Raw genomic sequence first — 19,349 nt, 5'->3', positions numbered from 1 at the left:
GCTGCCCGTGGGTCAGTAGGATTGAGAATGCTGCTGCCAAGCGCAGTTGGGCCTGGGCTTCACATCTGCTGCTTCCCTTTGCCAAACAGCTGTGTTCTGAGCAAGCAGCGTGATGACACTCACCTGCAGGAAATGTGGCTCGTGGAGCTGGTCTGCAGGCTGAGGGACAAAGAGCTGACGGTTCCACTCCAGCAGGTGGGGCAGCCAATCGGGAAAGGGCTAGAGCAATGCAAAAAGAATGTCTGTTGCTCTTAGTAATGAGTGAGGGTGCCCCAGCTGTTGGATAAGACCCTGGGCAGGATACTGTTGCAATTTGGCAGAGAACACACAGTCCTTGGGCTCAGGACTTGCAACACAGAGGATCCTGAAGGGAGTTTTCCCCCAAGTTCTGCAGTGGGGCTGGAGAGAGACAGAACAGCAGAGAGAGAAAATGGCGCACACACATGTTAAGGCACCAACTGAACACACATATTTGCTGCTCAAAGGTTTATTTTTGTCACATTTCTTTCAGTCTTGTCAGAAGCAGAGAGGGGTACCTTTCTCTGCGCTCAGTAAGTAATGGCTCTCCAAATTAGAATACAAGGTAACCTTATTTCATGCACGTGTACATTTTTATTTTAATTTTTGTATTTAAGTGTATTCTTTTATTCTTGAGTTTTGTTTTGTGGCAAGTGATATTCTTTTTCCATTTGTGAAAGCAAGTGTTCTTTAAAATCTACATTGATTTAAGCAAAAAAGGGGTCACTTCTAAGGTTATTAATAATATTGTTAGAATGTGGAATTGGCAAGAATCTTTAAAGTTGTGAGGCAAACAACTGAAATGTGGGCAGCAATATTCTTCACCAGCCTGAGAGTTGAAAGACCTGGGGCTCTGCTGTCTAATCTACTAATTGATGAATATAAGCCAGTGGCTCCCGAACCCGTCAGCACATTGGGATCACGTAGTGGGGGAAGGGCTTCAAAACTACTGCTGCCTGATTCCCATCCCAGAGATTTGGATTTGATTGGTCAGGGGAGTGGCCTGGGTTTTGCAGGTAGTGAAATATCCCCAGGTGATCCTAATGTCAGGCACGTTGGGAACCACTGTCACAAGCACATTCCTTGGTGTCCCCGAGCCTTCATTTGCTTATCTATAATATGGGCATGTTGAGTGTCTACTAAATAGGATCTGCCGTGTCCTCCATGTTGTTAAAAAAATAAGCAAATATCTTCACTCGAATGGTTCAACGCTTTCTCCCTGAAAGCGATTGCTGGATAGTGTGAGACACGGGTTCTAGAAGGAAAAGAAAATATCAATGCAGGTCTAGTCTGGGGCTGCTGGTGCAAAAGGAAGGAGGTGGAACAGAACATGGAGAGGAAAGAGATGCCTCGCAGAATCTCTTCTCCAAGCCAGCTTCACTGATAGTGGGGCAGAGCTAAGGTCTGGATCCAGGCGATACGGGGAGCCATGGCCTAGAGGTGTGACCGCAGGCATTCCCCTTTACTTTTTGGGTCTCAGCTTCCGCATTTGGAAGAAGAGGAGGTGAATTAATTGGTCAATAAGGTCCCTTCCATTATGCCTGGGAAGATCTACAGGGGCTTCCACCCTCCCACCTATGTAGTTTCTTGGCTTTTTGCCAATGAAATCCCCCAAGGGTCGGTAGATGGCAGTAGAGACTTTCGAATCAGGACTTTTGGGTTGCTTGGCCCACCTGATTTCATCCTCCCACCCTGACAATGCTGGGAATGCTGCCCTGGAAGTGTTTTCTGCTGCTGACCTCAACAGCTGCTGTCTGAATTTACTCATTTGTGAGTCACAAAGGGGAAAAATTTAAAGGAACAGCATTTCTTTGGCGTCTACAGCCCACCTAGGGCTCTGCCCATAGGACCATGCTGGGGCTCAGAGCCCCGTTATATCTCTCCTCTCTCGCTGGGGTAAGACCTTGCTGTGTCTGACATTAGGCACATGTTCCTGCAATGATGAATAAGTCAGGGAACCTGGGCATGCATAATAGGACTTTTGGGGTAAGAGAGAAATCTGGATCATTTTTAAGGCAAAAAGAGAGAAATCTGGGCCATTTTTAAGGCAAAACCAATTTCTGGGAGGGACTTAAATTTGTACGTTATTTTATAGTTTTAAAGGGCATCCATATACCTGACCTCATTTCATCTTTGAAACAGCCCTTTAATGTTGGTGGAAACAAAATTTTCAGCTTCATTTGTTGGATGAGGGAGCTGAATCTCAGGGTAGATGGGAAAGTGATTTGGTCAAAGTCACCCTGCTCTAAGGTGGTGATCAGAACTCGAACTCAAGTCATGTGACCCCTTAGTCCAGGCCTCTTTTTGTTGATTAAAGCATATGGGCCGACATGTGCCACACTGGATTCCTGTAGGTACTTGTCAGGTTATACATTTGATAAATCTTCATCATGTACTGACTGTGTGTCAGGCACTTAACCGTGTTCTGGTAATGCAGAGATGAAAAATAAATAATTGCCTGTACATATTCCTTTCTATGTTCCAGGAACTGTTCTCTTTACTTTAAAAATAATCATCAATTTAATTCCTCACAACCATCCTTTGAGGTTGGTATTGCTTTAACCCAATTTAGAGGTGAAGAAACTGAGGCACAGAGAAATTATGTAACTTGCTCCAGATCCCTCAGTAAGTAGTGAAGCTGGGAATCAAAGGCAGGCAGTAGTGTTCTTGCCTTTTTTCTTTTTAAAAACAGCTTTATCAAGATACAATTCACAGACTCTACAATTTGTCCATTTAAGGTATACAATTCAATGGTTTTTAGTATATTTGACAGAGATATGCAAACATCACCATAGTCAATTTAGAACATTTTTCCTCACCCCAGTAAGAAACCTCGTACTCATGGGCAGCTGGCAGCAGAGTTCTTTTTTTTTTAATTTTAATTTATTTTTTTTTAAGGAAGATGAGCCCTGAGCTAACATCTGCTGCCAATCTTCCTCTTTTTTGCTGAGGAAGACTGGCCCTGAGCTAACATCTGTGCCCATCTTCCTCTACTTTATATGTGGGATGCCTGCCACAGCATGGCTTGCCAAACGGTGCCATGTCTGCACCTCAGATCCAAACAGGCGAACCCCGGGCCGCCGAAGCAGAATATGCGAACTTAACTGCTGCGCCACTGGGCCGGCCCCTGGCAGCAGTGTTCTTAACTGCTATACTATATTCTCTCTCCATGGATGAAGTCTGAAGATGCCTCCCACATTCCAAGGGTTCTGCCAGCACTGGACAGATTGTTATATTACGATGCCATAAACATGATGATAGTCCAGGCCCAAAGAAAAAATAGGGTACAGTGTAAGGAAGATCTTCAAAGCAAGGACTTTCACTCGAGAGTGAGAGGGTGGTTTTCTCTACAGGGCCTGAGTTTTCTGTTTATAACAGAGCTGTGGATTAATGGCTCAAATACTCCTGGAAATTAAAATAATATTCATGGACGGGATACTCAGAACTTGTATGCCAGGGGTGTGTTACTGTGATGTTATCAGATTAGCCAAAGACCCCTTTCAGTCCTTGGGGGAAGGGGCTGGGCAGGCAAGAGGATGGGGCACAGTCTTGGGTAAACAGAGGCAGGGGAAGGCCCCGAGAGCTTGGTATTTGGGCTGTCATGAGGAAACTTGTTCGGCTTCTCTGTTTTTCCCAGGGTCGATCTGGTATGATAAACTTTTCCAGTGGTGAAGTTGATCTAGGATACGCTTTATCTTAGAAGTTACAGAAACTTGTAAGGAGCAGCCAGAGGACCGAGGAGCCCACAGCTGGGTTTTCACTTCCTCCTTGTGTACTGCTGCCTCAGCTTCTCAAAGTTTATGGTGTTTATGAAGATCTGTAACAGCTGGCGCCAAACCCAGCTCCTAGGAGAATCGCTTCTGGGAGGATGCTGAAGACCGCATTTCAGCTTCAGGAATGGGGAGAAAGTAGAGTTGAAAATCTCATTTTCATAACATCATCATCATCATCATCACAGCTGCCGTTAATTGAATGCCTTCCAAGCGCCAGATGGTATGTTAGGGATTTTTCACTTCTTTCGTTTAAATCTCATGATAAACTTGCCAGGCTCCCATTCTTACACCCACTTTAGTGGGGAGGAGGAGCAGAAGAGGGGAAGTCGTTTGCCCGAGGTTCACAAGGCTAGAAAGCACCAGGGCTGGAATTCTAACCCAGGCGCCCAATTCAACTCGGTTTGCCCAGGACTTTCCTGGTTTTAAGACTGAAAGCCCCATGGCCCAGCAGCCACCTCAGTCCTGGGCTAGCTGGGACAGTTGGTCAGCCTAATATCCAGGTCTGTTGCATTCTGTCTGCTGTGCCTGTCACCTAGGTGCTGAGAAGTTTCCTTGGCCTCCCTCTTGACAGCAGTACCAGCTTTGGGCTTCCCCTTGAAACCCTCTTTGGGATGTACCATGCTCCTCCCTATCTGTCTGTCAGTGCCTGCTCCCTGGCGCTGCTGGGAGCCTTGTCTCCTCGCAGCTCTTTCGTGGCCCATCAGTTGCCTACTGCTCTCGTTTTGAGTCAGGCCCTTTACCATTGATCCGTTTGGAGCTTCCCCCAAGCACACAACCCACCTCTGGCTACAAACCATCTGAAGATGGGCTTGAGTTCCAGCTGAACCACCTCTGGCGATGCCCCGGAGAAACCACTTCACCGCCCTGGAGCCTTTGGTTCCTCATCCAAGCCGGGATGACAACAGTACTCACCTCCCGCTGCTGTCATAGAGTTGAACTTATGTGCAAGATATGAAAATTGATTTTAAACATGAAAGGCATGCATGTGTTGGTTGTCATTGCTGTTGGCCACTTCCTACTTTCCCTGCTTACCTCAGAAAGGACAAACGACTTCAGTGGCAGTGTAGACCCTGACCTAGCATGGGAGGTTTTGGTACCTGCTGGTCTGGTTACCCATAGCTTGTGTGTGTTGGGTTTCTTCTCTGCATTTTGTGGATTTAAAAACAGGGTTTTATGAGTGCCTGAGAATGAGTTTGTGAAATGCCTGGTCTTGTGTCTGGCTTGGTTTCAAGGTGGAAAAGGGGGTTGGAACCATGTGTCTTGAATTCAACCGTCTAGACCCAGCACTTGGTACACTGGCTCACAGTGTTGTCAATAAGTATTTGTGGCATGAATGCATCAATGAATGAATGTGAGACAATACAGGCCAAATAAATGATGGGGAGAACATTAGAATGGGAGAAAAAATTGCTTTGCAAGGTTAAAAATATTCAATGCAAACAAGCTGATTTCTCATAAACCACCTTAAATCTTTCCCAGAACAAGGGAGCTTGTGAAGAAATACATTAAATAAGTAGTGTGATAACTACACTACTAATTTACACTGGTTACTTTATCTTGTCATCTCTGCTCTAATTCTTTTCGTTTTTTACCATTTCCTTGCTGTAGATACTCTTACCCTAAGCACATTCTGGCTGTTCACCTCTTGTTGTTGACTGAGCTCAAATATGAGCCATTTTTGTTGTATTTACTTTAGAAGCATTTAAGTAGGTTATTCGCCGCCGCCCCCCCCCCCCCCCCCCCCCCCCCCCCCCCGGGCCCCTTGCCAAACCAGCGCAGAACTCGCGGCCATTTTCAATCATTTCTGTTATTTCATCTCATCTCTCTGGTTACTCCTTCTCAGTCTCTTTTGCTGGTTTCTTTTTTCTGCCCAGACCCCTAGCCCAGAGGTCCAGGGCTCCATACTTGAGACCTTTTTTTTCCATTTACACTCCTTCCTTGGTGATCTTATTCAGCCTTTTGGCTTCAATTATTATTTATATCCCATGACTCTCAAATTTGTATCTCTGGTCTAAACCTCTCTCCTGAACTTGTAAATTCAGCTGCCTATAGGGGATTCTCACTTGTACTTTTAATAGACGCCTAAACTCAACATGTCCCAAACTGGACTCCTGATCTACACCTCACCCACCCCTCCCAACTTGCTTCTCCTGTGGTCTTCCTCCTCTCAGCTGAGGGCAGCTCCATCCTCCAGCTGTTCAGGCCCAAGCCTTTGGTGACATCCTTAACTCCTCTTTGTCTCTCATCCCCACTTCAGATCTGCCAGAAACTCTTTAGTTCAACTTTGAAATACCTTATTTACTTGATACTGAGATACAGATTATGTATCTCCAAATTAGGAACGTGTCCCACAAACTGGCATCTTAAATCCAATGAGATATGGTATATTAAGGATTTGGTCATTTCTCAACCCTCCACCATTAACACTCAGGTCACAATTGGAACCTTTCTCACCTGGATGACTATCATAGCTTCTGGAGTGGTCTCCCTGCCTCTCCCTTGACAATCCTTTGTTTATTCTCAAATCACAGCTAGGGTGACTCTCTTAAAGCATAAATTAGGTCAAAACCTGCCAATGACTTCCCATGTCACACAGAGAAAAAGCCGGTACCCCAATAATGTCCTACAAGGCTGTACGTGACCCGATCTCTCTGATCTCATTCCTGTTCTATTTACTCCTTACACATGCCTCCCCAGCCACCCTAGCTTCCTTGCTGTTCTTCAAGAAAGCCAGACATGTTTCTACCTTTGGGCTTTTGCCGTGGCTGTTCCCACTCCTTAGAGCATTCTCTCCTCAGTTATCTGTTTGGTTGACCCCCATATCTCTTTTTAAGTTTTGCTCAAACATCATCTTATCAATGAGGCTTACTTTGACTCTCCAATTAAAATTGAAACTGACCCCTAACCCTAGTACTTATCTCCCCTTCTCTGCTCTTTTTTCCCACAGCACTTATGACCTCCTAGCATGCTTTACAATTGACTTATAAATACCAATCTTCCATTACAAGAATGTAAGCTTCACCAGGGCAAGAATTACTTTGTTGGTTTTGCTTGCTGATGAATCCCAAGCACCTAAAAGAGGTCCTCATGAATATTTGTTGAATGAGTGAATGAATTTCAAATTCAACAAAAGCAGCAGGAATCAGAGTATCAAAGTCGAGCTCGCAGCCTTGTCAGAAACACTGGGGTGATTTCAGTGACTACAATGAATGTTTTCTCTCCCACCCTTTCAAAATAAGACTCCCAAAGCTGAAGCTATTATTGAAAGCAGCGAGGGAGAAAGGGGTGGGAAAGATGGCTCATGAAAAACAGTGAAGTCAGCGACTTTAGTGAGCTTAGGTAAGTCAGAAGCTGGGCGGCCATGTGTGACTTTCATTAATCATCCTCTTCACACCACATCAACACAAGTGACCACTTTTGTCTGCACCTCCTGCCTCTGGTGCCATGATATATGGCCTGAGAAGAGTCCTGGGCACTAATAGTTGAAGAACCCAAAAAGATGAATGCTCACGTCCTGGCCCATGAAGGAAGAGTTAATCACAATGAGGGGTGTTGGGCCATGCAAACCTGCATTGGCTTTGGGCTTCCAAGCCTGGCCTGGCTGTTCTCCCCACACAAACGCCTATTATCCTTGGAAGAAGAAATGCGCTTATGCATAGCTTTGTGACCACTTGGTTGCATGACTGTCTGGGATGTCAAATGGAGAGGAGGACAGATGAGGGCACAGTTATGAATCAGGCAAAACAGTGGGATTCAAAACCCCTCTGTACAGCATCTTTCCCCTCCTTTCCACCCCAACAGAGGGCTCCCAGGTGAGAGTATTTATTATGGACAGAGATCAAGAATCTCATTTTGCCGTTTCCTATACCCCTGGGCAAATTATTGATTCTTTTTAGTTTCCCCCATAATGTATAAGGTGATAATCTCTTGTAGGTCTATAGAATTTTAGATATCACTAATGGCTTTAATACGTATTAGCTAATATGATCCTCTCAATTATGTAAGGGCAGGGAAGATATAATTATCTCTATTTTACAGACAAAAATCCCCCCAAGATTCCGAGAATTCAAGCCATTTGTCTGGGGTCACAAGGCTAGTAAACAGCAGAGAAGAAATAAAAATTCAGCTTTTTATTCCCTCTAAGCCTCTAAAATTTCCAGAGTCTCTTACATATTTAAATTGAACTCATTGACATTGAAATAGAGTAACTAATGGTAACCCTACCAAGGAAAGATTTTCTTAGAAGCGGAAGATAGCCGAAGGGGGTAAAGACAATAGTTGACCGGAAGAACTCAAGCCTGAGTTAACACTTCTTTCTTCATTCATTCATTTCACAGGTTTTTCCGAGTACCTGCTTTGTGCTGTGCACTCTTCTAGGTATTTGAATTTTAGGACCCATGGCACCCGAATCTTGAAATGTCTTTGTGTGGTAGGGAAGAAGATCTTGCAAGTTCTACAAAAGTTAACCACCCCACACGAGTATTCATATGTGGTCAGTGAGCACGCCCTAGGGCATTTGCGGTTCCTAGAAAAAGCCATGCCTTTATTCATGCTGTTCCCCCTTGTGCAATGCCCTTCCCTCAACTGGCTGCCCATCTACCTCTGCTCCCTTTTGAAGATTTGCCTTAAACATCACCCCTGGATGAGACCTTGCTTGATACCTCACCAGTTCCCGTAGAGCTGACCACTGTCAATTCTTTGAACCCTGCGGACTCTCACATACTTGCAATCCTTCCTAACATTGATTTATGCGTCTGTCTTCCTCTACCAGACTCTGAGCATCTTGAAGGAAGAGATAATATTCATTCAGAAAATTTTGTAGAGCGTCAAAAAGTAGAAACAATTCAGAGACAACCGTCAGTAACATTTTCAAATATTTCATTATATACTTCAATATATTTTCTAAGTGTGAAATCATGTGGCTTTATTTCCTCTCTTCTAACGAAGATGGATTTTCCTCTACTTTGAATGCTTCTTGAACTGGGACACACTTTACGACTGATCTTGTATTAGGTTGTTATTATTATTACTGGTTGTTATTATATATTATTATTAATATTGTAGTACTTATTGACACACAAATTTGATATTAAACGGATGGGGTCTTAAGTTGCTACCATCTAGAGTTGAGCTGCTGCTGTGTGTGTGTGCATTTGTGTGTGTGTGCATATACTGTGCTTTCCAAAATATATATGTATTCATAGTAGTTTCTATACTATACCTACATGTATGTTTATAAGTATGTGTATATATATATTCTGTAATGTGTGTTGACTGCATGATATTGTGTTGTGAGCATTTTCTCATGAGAGTCAATATTCCTTGGCAATAAATTTTAGTGGCTGCCTGGTATCCTAATCTATGGACGAATCACACATTCTTTGATTATTGTTGGCTCTGTGAGCTGTTTGCAGCTTTTTGCTAATAGATGTTTGTAATTCTAGGGTGAGCATCCATGCACGTATATCTGATTACATCCTTCAGTTAAATCGCAGAAGTAGCATCATTAGTCCAAAGACATCCTTTTAATTGGCCAATCCAATCCAGGACAGGTCTAGTTCTACTAGCCATGGTCCACTGCAGTGCCACCTTCCAGGACCATAAAGAGAGAGAGATGTTAGTTACAGGCCCCTTGGTGGCTGCCTGAGGGCACTCAAAACTTCTTTTGCAAAAAAGCATTGCTGCAATTTTGACAAACGTATTCAGTCTTCTATAAAAGATAAAATGGAACAGTAAGATTTAAGCAAAACTGTTGCATGGTGACCCTATCCTTGAACCCAGGTTACTTGAGTCCTGAATGCCCCAAACTCCAAGTTGAATCCTGAGTCCTCGAGTCCTGAATGCCCCAAGTTGTGCAAAACTCTGAGGGGAGGTGGGTATGAGACCAACCCTTCCAGACTGACTTGGACCTAGGAAAAATAACGGAATAAGGGAGCAGCTTGAGTTTTATGAAAGCATGCTCTATTCCACCTTTTAAACATTAATTAAACACCTTCTGTATGTGAGCACTGTTCTGGGTCTGGGAATGCAATAATAAACAATATCCAATTCTTGCCTTCAAGAGGCTCAGAGACTAGTTGGGGGGGGGGGTCAGAGTGGTAAATACCAGCGTCTAATTAAGTATCACGGTTGTTTTGTTGGGTTTACAGGTAACAGCCAGGGCAAATAGGAGGAAAAATTAATTCCAGATGGGAGAAGAGAAGGCTCAGCTAAGAGCAACCTTGAACTGAGATGGAAAAAATGAATGAGAATCTAACGCACAGTGAATGTTGAAAAAATTTGATTTTCTGGCTCCTTTCTTCATTACTAGTATCAACACTCCTTTATAATTTTTACTGAAGGCCCAATTATGCTGTTTCCAGGGGAGACACATTTAACACCGTGGCCTGAGAGGGGATGCAGACCAATGGGTACCTTTCAGACTGGTCAGCAAGAGTAAACCTGGGCAAATCTCAGAGGCTGGGATGACACTGATTAAGAATGGCTCCTTCCCTCAAGATGACAAGATTTCTCCTTCCCCAACGTGTGTCCTGTAATAATTCAGTTTTGCTACAAAGGCAGAAAAGGAGAGAATAACCTTCTGGAAAGTGCCCCTGAGGTGTGGGAGCAGATGTGAACATTAGTCTGAACAGTTTAATGAGCCATTGCTGGGGGATCACACCCAGTAATTTACTAGGATGTTGATAAGACCTTCCTCATTTAGAGGTCACTTATCTGGCCACATTGGCTGTGTGACAAACATCTGAGAACAAGGAAATGCGCAAAAAGAGATTCAGAGATGTCAGAGCCAGTGTCAAAAGCCTATGGAGTAAAGTAATGTGCTTTCTGGCTATGGTGCAGAACTTATTTTTTCTTACTTAAGAAACAGTTCTAACTTGGCAATCTGGTTTCCCAAGACATAGCAGATTAGATACAGAAAATTAAAAGTGTGAAGAGGAAGACGGTACAAGATTGAGCTCAGGGAAGCTACAAAAAGTCCAGAGACCCTGATAGAGAACAACTAGGAAAAAGGAGAGAAAACTCTAAGTGGCCATCTTCTAGCATTTTGTGCAAGGGCAACAGCATGCTATCGGTCACTAATTCCCACGGCACTAATATGGTGCAACGGATGATGACCCTTGCAGGGTCACTGAACAGGACTAAGATTAGGTTTAATGTCCTCAATTTACAGAGCCAAGAGAGCTGAGACACTTTTCCTTCCAAAATAGCTAAGATATTTAATTCATACTTAAAAGTTGTTTTTTTTTTAACTTGAAAAATCCTCTCATTTGAAATTCCTCTTTCTTGATAAAACTAGGTTAATGAAGTACTACTGTCTCAAAAGGCAGCTACTATGAAGAGGCAAAGCAGAAGTTGTCTGTGTGTGGGGTGTCTGGAGCATGAGAAAGCAGTGCGTACAACAAAGGAGGCGATGGAAAGAAAGGGGATGTTATGCATAAGCAACTCTGAGTAGTGAGTTGTGGCTTCTTATAGGTTTCCAGAGAGCACTAGGGGAGATGAGTTTGGAGATGTTAACAGAGGTCAAGTCATGGAGGGCCTTAAATGGCAAGGGACACATGTTAGGAAGGAGAGTCAAGTAGGCAGATATATGCTTAGGAATAAGCATTTTGACCATCACAGGGCAGAGGGTGGCCTGAGTGTATTAGATGCTTCACCATTCTGTCCTTTCTCCAGAATGGCTCCTTTATCCCCATCAGAGTGACTAGGGGGATGCTCATTTCTTCACTGTGATTTCATTAGTAGATGGATGAGATAGGAAGGCCATGTGGACATCATGACAAGGAGCTCTATCCATTGCCGGCATGTCTCCCCCTGAGCCTTCCTTCCTTGATCTGTAACACGGGGACCCTTATCCCTGCCTTCCTTTCTCTTGGGGCTTTAGTGAGGATCAAATAAACAAGGGATGGAAAAGTGCTTTATAAAACGAAGTACTCTCCTTTTGTTTTTCCCATAAAAAATATCTTCTGCAGCGCCAAGTATGGAGCTAGGCGTAATACAAGAGTGTGATAAACAGACTGAATTCTGAAATGCTTCTCAGATCTTATGTTGGATAATCTTGGTTTGCCCCCAGATCTACTTTCTATCCTTCTCCACCTGCTCTGCCCCAGGAGACTGAAATCAAGGAACTGTGTCTTCTGGGCTCCCTTGCTCTCTAGCTTCTGGTTGGGTTTTGCCAGTAGAAGGAACTAGCAGGAGATCAGAGGGGGAGAGGAGGAGAGAAGACAGGGTATTTAGCCATGGTTAGACAGGAGTTCTTTCCCACCAGCTAAGTCTGCAGCTCCTGTTGAGTGGCCCCTCTCCCATGGTTTAACTCTCACCAGGTTTTGGTGATATTCAGGCCTTGATGTGGCAATGGCTCCCACGGTTGCTAGTCCTTGGATCCTCCACCATCCTTTTCTGGTTCTCCTAACTCTGCCCACACCTTTGAAAACAGTCCCTCCATGAAACTCTCTTCCATTTCTCTTGTGAGTGTGTCATCTCTCTTGTGGCAGGACTCTCATCTACCCAGATGTCATAGGACTTTGATTAATATCTCAGTTCAAGTTATGGGAATTATTTAGAAGGCTTCTTTTGTCGTTAAACTTTCAACCAGTTTGGGGCTTCTGTATTGATCTTTCAATTATTCACTATAAGTCCATTATATTGGAAATTTGTACATCCTGTGTTAAATGCCCCACCAAACCAAGATTCCTTCCCCTCCCATTAAAAATTACTTTAAATAAACTTTATTAATGTATAATGTTGATGCAAGAAAATGCGTCTACTTTAAATGTACAGTTTGATGCTTTTTGAGAAATATATATATATACCCATATAACCATCATGTCAATCAAGATGTACGACATTTCTATCACTGTGAAAGATTTCCTTGTGCCCTTTCAGCCTCAATCCTGGCCCTAGGCTATCACTTATCTGCTTTTCCTCACTGTAGATTAGATTTATCTTTGCTAACTCTTCCTATTGATAAAATATGAAAATTGATAAAACACCATATGGTGTTTATTCTTTTGGGTTTGGCTTCTTTCGCTTTGGATAATGTTTTGGAGGTTGTTCCATTCTGTTGTGTGTGTCAGTAGTTCATCCTTCGTTACCACTCTGTGTTGATTCCTTTGCCCGTTGGTGGACATTTGGGTTCGTTCCAGTTTCTGTCTCTTGTAAATAAAGCTGATGTGAACACTCATGCACCAGTTTTTGTGTGAACACGTTTTTGTTTCTCTTGGGTAAACGTCTAAGAGTGGAACTGTTGGGCTATATGGTGAGAGTATGTTTAACTTTATAGGGAAGTGCCAAATGGTTCTTCAAAGTGATTATACATCATTTTACATTCTCACCAGCAATGTGTGAGAACATCAGTTACTTCCTTGGCAACACGTAGCGTTTTCAGTCTTCTTAATTTTAGACATTCTAATGGATGTGTAGTAGTGTCTCATTGTGATCTTAATTTGTATTTCCATAATAACTAATGCTTTCAGCATTTTTTCATGTACTTACTGGCCATTTGTATATTTTCTTTTGTGAAATGTGTCTGTTCAAATGTTTTGCCCCTTATTTTTTCGGTTCAGTTTGCCTTTATTTTTTCAGTTTTTAATAGGCTGTTTTGCCTATTATTGAGTTGCAAAGTTCTTCATATGTTTCTGAATACAAATTCATTATCAGATACATGTGCTGTGAATATTTTTTTCCAGGCTTGCCTTTTCAGTTTTTCAGCAGTGTCTTTGAAAAGCAGAAGTTTTTAATTTTGATGGAGTATCAATTTTTTTCTTTATGCTTCATGGTTTCTTTTCTTTTCCTAAGAAATCTTTGCCTAACCCAATGCCACAAAGATTTTCTCTTGTATGTTCTAGACGTTTTATGGTTTTAGTGTTCTGTTTAGTTCTATAATCCATCTCAAATTAATTTTTGTGAATGATGTATGGTAAACATTGAGGGTAATTTTTCCCCATATAAATATCCAATTGTTCCAGCACCATTTGTTGAAAAGAATATTGTTTTACCCTTGAATTACCATGGCTTCTTGGTCAAACACTAATTAACCAATTCAAAGTTCAATTTCTTGACTCCGCATTATTTTCCTTTGGTTTCTATTTCTATCCTTATGACAGTACCACACTTCTTGATTACTAGAACTTTATAATAACTCTCAAACTCTCCAATTGTATTCTTTTTCAAGATTGCTGTGACTATTCTAGGTGTTTTGAATTTTCATATAGTTTTAGAATCATTTTGTCAATTTCTACAAACAGAAAAGCCTGCTAGGGTTAATATTGGAATTGTATGAATCTATTGATTAATTTTGGGGGAATAACTATCTTAATAAGATTGAAACTTTCAATCTATGAACTTTAGCACATTTTTCTATTTACTTAGGTCTTCTTTATATCATAGGTTTGAGTTTATAGATCTTACATATAGTTTAAATGTATCCCTATGTATTTCATGTTTAAGAGACTATTTTAAATGGTATTTTTAAAACTTCACCTGTAGTTGTGTTTTGCTGGTGTACAGAAATATAATTTCTTATTTCCCTTTTAATGCTAACCTTTTATCCTGTGACCTTTCTAAAATCATTTGCTAGTGCCAATTACTAGCTTTTCATTTTTGTAGATTCCTTAAGGTTTTCTTCGCATACGATCAGGCCTTCTGTAAATAGAGACAATTTTACCTCTCACTTCCCAATATGTTTTCCTTTTGTTTCTTTCCTTCCCTCATGGCACTGCCTGTGACTTCTATAAAATGTTGATTAAAATGGTGAGAATAGATATGGAGAACAGATTGGTGGTTGCTGGGGAGAAGGGGTAGGGGGAGGGCAAAAAGGGTAGAAGAGCACATGTGTACAGTGATGGATGGAAACTAGACTTTTGGTGGTGAATGTGATATAGTCTATACAGAAGTCAAAACATGATGTACGTCTGAAATTTGTATAGTGTTATAAACCAATGTGACCTCAATTAGAACAAAATGATGAGAGCAGACAGCTTTACTTTGTTCCCAAATGTAGAGGTAAACAGTCTTTCACTACTATGTAAGATATTAGAGTAGATTTTCCATAGATGCTCTTTATCTGCTTGAGGAATTTCCTTCTATTTCTAGTTTGTTGAGAGTTTTTATTGTGACTAGGTTTTCACATTTGTCAAATGCTTTTTTCTGTACCGATTGAATTGGCCACGTGTTTTTTGCCCTTTATTCTGTTGACATGATAAATTGCATTGATTAATTTTGAATTTTAAAGGAGCTTTGAATTCCTGGGATTGGCCGTTTTTACATCGTATGTTAAATTCCTACCAAACTGAGGTCTGGACCCAATTTTAATTCAGCTATAAGAGTGCTTATTTTTTGGACCCGATGATTGCTTATGTGACATTGCTCCCACTTGATATGGAAGAGACCAGGTTGAGTTAGGGACCCCTTCTCGTTTTAGAAATGTACATTTTACACCAAATTACAATTGCTACTTTCCTTTTTTACCATAGTGTCTTCCCCAACTAGATATGAACTTTCTAAGAGCTGAGACTTTTATCTTGTTCATTTTGTTAATCCTGGTGCCAAATACACAATAATATTAAGAAGCACAATAATAATTATGGAAAGGTGCTTTACCTCAAATACTTCTAATTCTCCCCAAAACCCACTAGGTTGGCTTTCTTAGCCCATTTACAGATAAGGCTCAGAGAGTTGAAGTCCTTTGTCCTGGGTCACCCAGCTGGTAGGCACAAGTCCATGATTGGAAGCTTATTCTCTTTCCACATTGTTACAGAATCTCTTACATGGTAGGCTATTAAAGAATTATTTGTCCACTGATCGGCTGAATGAGTAAATGAATGAATGAATGAAAGCAACCTTTACCCCTTTTTTTTCATGAATGGAACAGGTCCACCTAATGAGAAAAAAATCAGCTTGGAAACTGGTATGTTGGCAAGGCGTGAGGGAGGGGGAGCTGAGGGGTAGGGAGCACTTGCTAAAAAAAAGAAAAGGAAGTATAAACTATAAATTTACTTGACAGGGTTGCATCTCTGTGGCTTAGACGTTGGCCACTTCATCTTGGCATGATTATTATATAACAGGAGGATGGAGAAATGGCCGGAAAGTATTGCTTCCTATTACATAACTCTTACTATGTGCCTGACAGCATTTCTGATAATGGGAGAACAGAAAGTATGCCTGTCTCCCAGTGAAAGGTTTCAAGCTTCTTGCAGTGGAATTAGCCTGGTCTTCAGCCGTTTAGAGCGTTACAGCAGTGCCTGATTTCCTCAGAGAGCTTCAGGCTGTCTCCCCCGGCCCCTGTCTCCACTTCCCCTCCCCCAGGAAATGTCTTGTATTCACCTGCTTCACAAACACTTTTCAGATCTCCTAAATACATGGTCCTTTAGACCTGAAAGAGGGATTTCTGGTGGAGAATACAGTAGAACATTTGAGTTTTGTCAGCGGATCCAATTGGCCCCAGTGAGGCTGAGCCATGTATTTTTGCTTCCTCACAGTTTGATGTTTTGATGATAAGAAATTGGAACAGTCTTCGAATAGTTCCTACTTGTCCGGTTTGTATGTTTCAAAATGCTGTATGATAGACGAGGCAGACTCTGCAGTGTTCTCCTAGCAGATCGCTCTGAGTCAAGCCACCTTGCAGGTCAGTGGGGTCAACCTTCAGAGCACCCGAACCAATTGTGCTTTTTCTGTCTGAGCCCCTCCGTTTTGACCTGCACAGATTCTGTTCATTGCCCAGCAGCTGTTCTGTGTCAATCCATCAAACCAAATGGTCACCTCCCATGTCATCTCTTTCCCTGCTACCCAATCTAAAGTTGCCTCTCATTCTTTTTCTATCTTATGACACTGTTTTATGTTCTTCATGGACCTTACCTTTATGTCTGTACTTTTTGTCCCTCTCCATTCATTTCCACATTTATTGTCTATCTCATGGGTTGGCAAACCATTGTGTGTCAGACAGAGCCTGCATGTTTTTGTAAATAAAGTTTTATTGGAACACAGCTACACCTATTTGTTTATGTATCGTCAGTGGCTGCTCTGGCTCTACAGGGTAGAGCTGAATAGTTGTGACAGAGACAGTCTGGCCTGAATAGCCTAAAATATTTACTTTCTGGCCCTCCACAGAGAGTGTTTGTGGCCCTCTGCTCTCTCTCCCTGCTTGTCTCATTCACTGCTGATTCCCTGGCAATTTCAGACACATGGTGGAGCTCAATACATATCTGTCAAGTGAATTTAACCAATGAGGGAACACGGGACATTGCGACTGGTTTTGACTCTAGGTGTGTATGTCTTTTGAGCCCTTTTTCCTTCAGGCAAAGGGAACTAATAGGCCATGTCTATGTGTATGTGCCCACGTATATTTATGCGTCTCAGAATGAGAAGGCAGTGAGGCAAAATGGACATTACACAGGTTTTGCATCCAGACAGATCACCATTCCAGTCCTGGTTCTGTCCCTTAGTATCTATATGACTTCAGAAAAAAATTCCGCCTCTTACGCTTTGGTCTCTTCATCATAAAAAAGGAGAAAGTGATACCTACCTTTCCTGGTTCTAGTGAGCGTTTTGGAGCTAACATTGCCTGACTTTAGATGCCCAGCCCAGGCCCAGGAGTGTATAGCAGACTGTGCTTAGCTTTCTTGAACTAGTTTGAAAGAACAGAGTAGGGGGGAGTCCAAAGTATGGACAACATTTTGGCAGTTCTGCTCAATTCAATCAACTGACCCAGCAGACGTTTATTAAGTGTCTCCTGCCTTCCAGGCACTATGCTACGTTCCAGGAATGTAGAAACTCTCCAAGAAGAGCTTAACAGCTCTCAGTTCCTGGGTACCTAGATGCACAAGGCCAAGTGCTACATGCTGGTGAATGCGGAAACAGACAAGACACAGTCCCACCGCTGTAGGCCTTCTGATCTTATAGAAGAGATCAGACAAGTTCATCTACTACACCTTAGCAGTGGAAGGTTCTAAGAACCACAAGGGACAAGCAGGCGCTGAAGAAGATCTAAAGAAGAGGATATGACCACATCAGATTTATTTTTAGCTTCGGACAGAGAGGCCTACAGTGTTGTCAGCCTTTTCTCTTCATATAATCTCCAGTCCCCTCTGATTTTATTTTTAAATGGGCTTTATTTATCTATCACCTATTCTGATATCTCAGATCTTACTTTTTTTCCTAAGTAGGTGAGCAATATGTAGTAAATTTAAAAAAGTAACAATACAAAGATCTAATTTTATCGCAGCTTGAGGGGAAGATGGGCAGAAGTGATTATTGCTAGCACACCATTTTTTTTTCCTATGTGGAAAGAAAACTGAGGGATTGGCTTTGAGCGTTGGTTGGTTAGTCACATGTGGGTCAGTTAGGCGGGCCCATCTCCACCTGTGTCTTCCCCCCAGGTTTTGTCTATTAACTGAAGCAGCTGTAGGATCACAGACATGGAGACCACTGAGGAAACCTCTTGGTTCATTCTCTTTTTTTGAGAACCTATTAAATAACTTGTAGATATAGTGCTAGGACCTGAAGATACTGAGACGAACAGTCAATATTTTAAAACTCTGAGTTCTAAGCTCATTAAATGCTGTATACATGTCTTATAATTGAAAAATTAAGAAAAATATGAAAACTAAGTAGCTCTTATCTCTCAACCATTCATTGAGCATAAACTCTGCATGAGACACCAGGCGTTGGAAAAACAAACATGGTCCCCCTCCACTGGAAGCTTTTAGTTTTGTGGGGAATTTTGATTGGTGAATAGTCAATTGCTGGACTTTTTTAAGTTTTACGATTGAGAGTCAGGGTATTGTAGTTCCTGGGTTCAAATCCCAGGTCTACCCATGACAATCTGTTTGACCACAGGCAACTTATTTAATCTTTCACTGCCTCCGTTTCTTTATCTGTAACATGGAGATAATAATAATGTCTAACTCATAGTCTTGCTGAGAGGTTTGCATGAGAAAACAGTGCTTAGCACATAGTAGGTGATCAATCCATGTTGCTGATGATGGTAGAAGGAGTCATGTGGAGCTAAAGGAATGCAGTGTAGAGGGTGGGGTGCCCAAACATGGTTCTCCACTTCTCAGAAAGGATCTTTCCCCAAATTTTCCCTTATGATCTAAGAATGATGTTTGCCTCATCTGTATTGCATCCGTCCTCTGTGACATCGATTCACTCATTCTCCAGGTTATTTTTCTTTCTTTCCCTCACTGGATTTCTCAGTGAATCCTATGAGTCCAAGATATTTTTGATTTTGTCTAATGGCAGGCATCTAGAGCCCTGAGATGGCAGCTTTCTAAAAAGTTGAGTGGTCCCTGTGTCATTCGATATCCATTAACAGAGCTATTTGAAACTTTAATATTCTTCAGATGGGGAGGAGGTTGCAGGTAGCATGCTACAATCACTTTTCATGTTCAACTGATAGAGAGGGAGAGTAAGATATGTTAGCTTCAATCATAGTTTATTAAGCCACAGAAGGACACGATGATTTTTACATCCCATGCAATTGGGTACAGTCTATTTCTAACAAGTTATGGATAGAAAGGTAAAAATATACTCATCCATTGAGTTGCAACTATGGGCCAAGTT

The 19,349-nt window shown here is 42.0% G+C and overlaps 1 long non-coding RNA gene across 2 annotated transcripts in view; it reads left to right on the top strand.

Annotated features, from left to right (window-relative positions):
- Positions 1-1,838: 1,838 nt before the first annotated feature.
- Positions 1,839-19,349, top strand: part of LOC139085151 (uncharacterized) — a 126,696-nt gene continuing 109,185 nt past the window's right edge. Inside the window, exons 1-3 of one of the 2 annotated variants that reach the window (XR_011543223.1) lie at positions 1,841-2,004; positions 3,656-4,011; positions 9,941-10,623. This is a non-coding gene — a long non-coding RNA (uncharacterized lncRNA). Of the gene's footprint in view, positions 2,005-3,655; positions 4,012-9,940; positions 10,624-19,349 lie in introns of those variants that run through there. The other variant, XR_011543222.1, reaches the window with a different exon arrangement.

This window comes from Equus przewalskii, chromosome 8, assembly GCF_037783145.1.
Source record: "Equus przewalskii isolate Varuska chromosome 8, EquPr2, whole genome shotgun sequence".
NCBI classification, from domain to species: domain Eukaryota; kingdom Metazoa; phylum Chordata; class Mammalia; order Perissodactyla; family Equidae; genus Equus; species Equus przewalskii.
The sequence above is the reverse complement of the archived record's forward strand: the minus strand, read 5'-3'. Positions and strand labels throughout refer to the sequence as shown.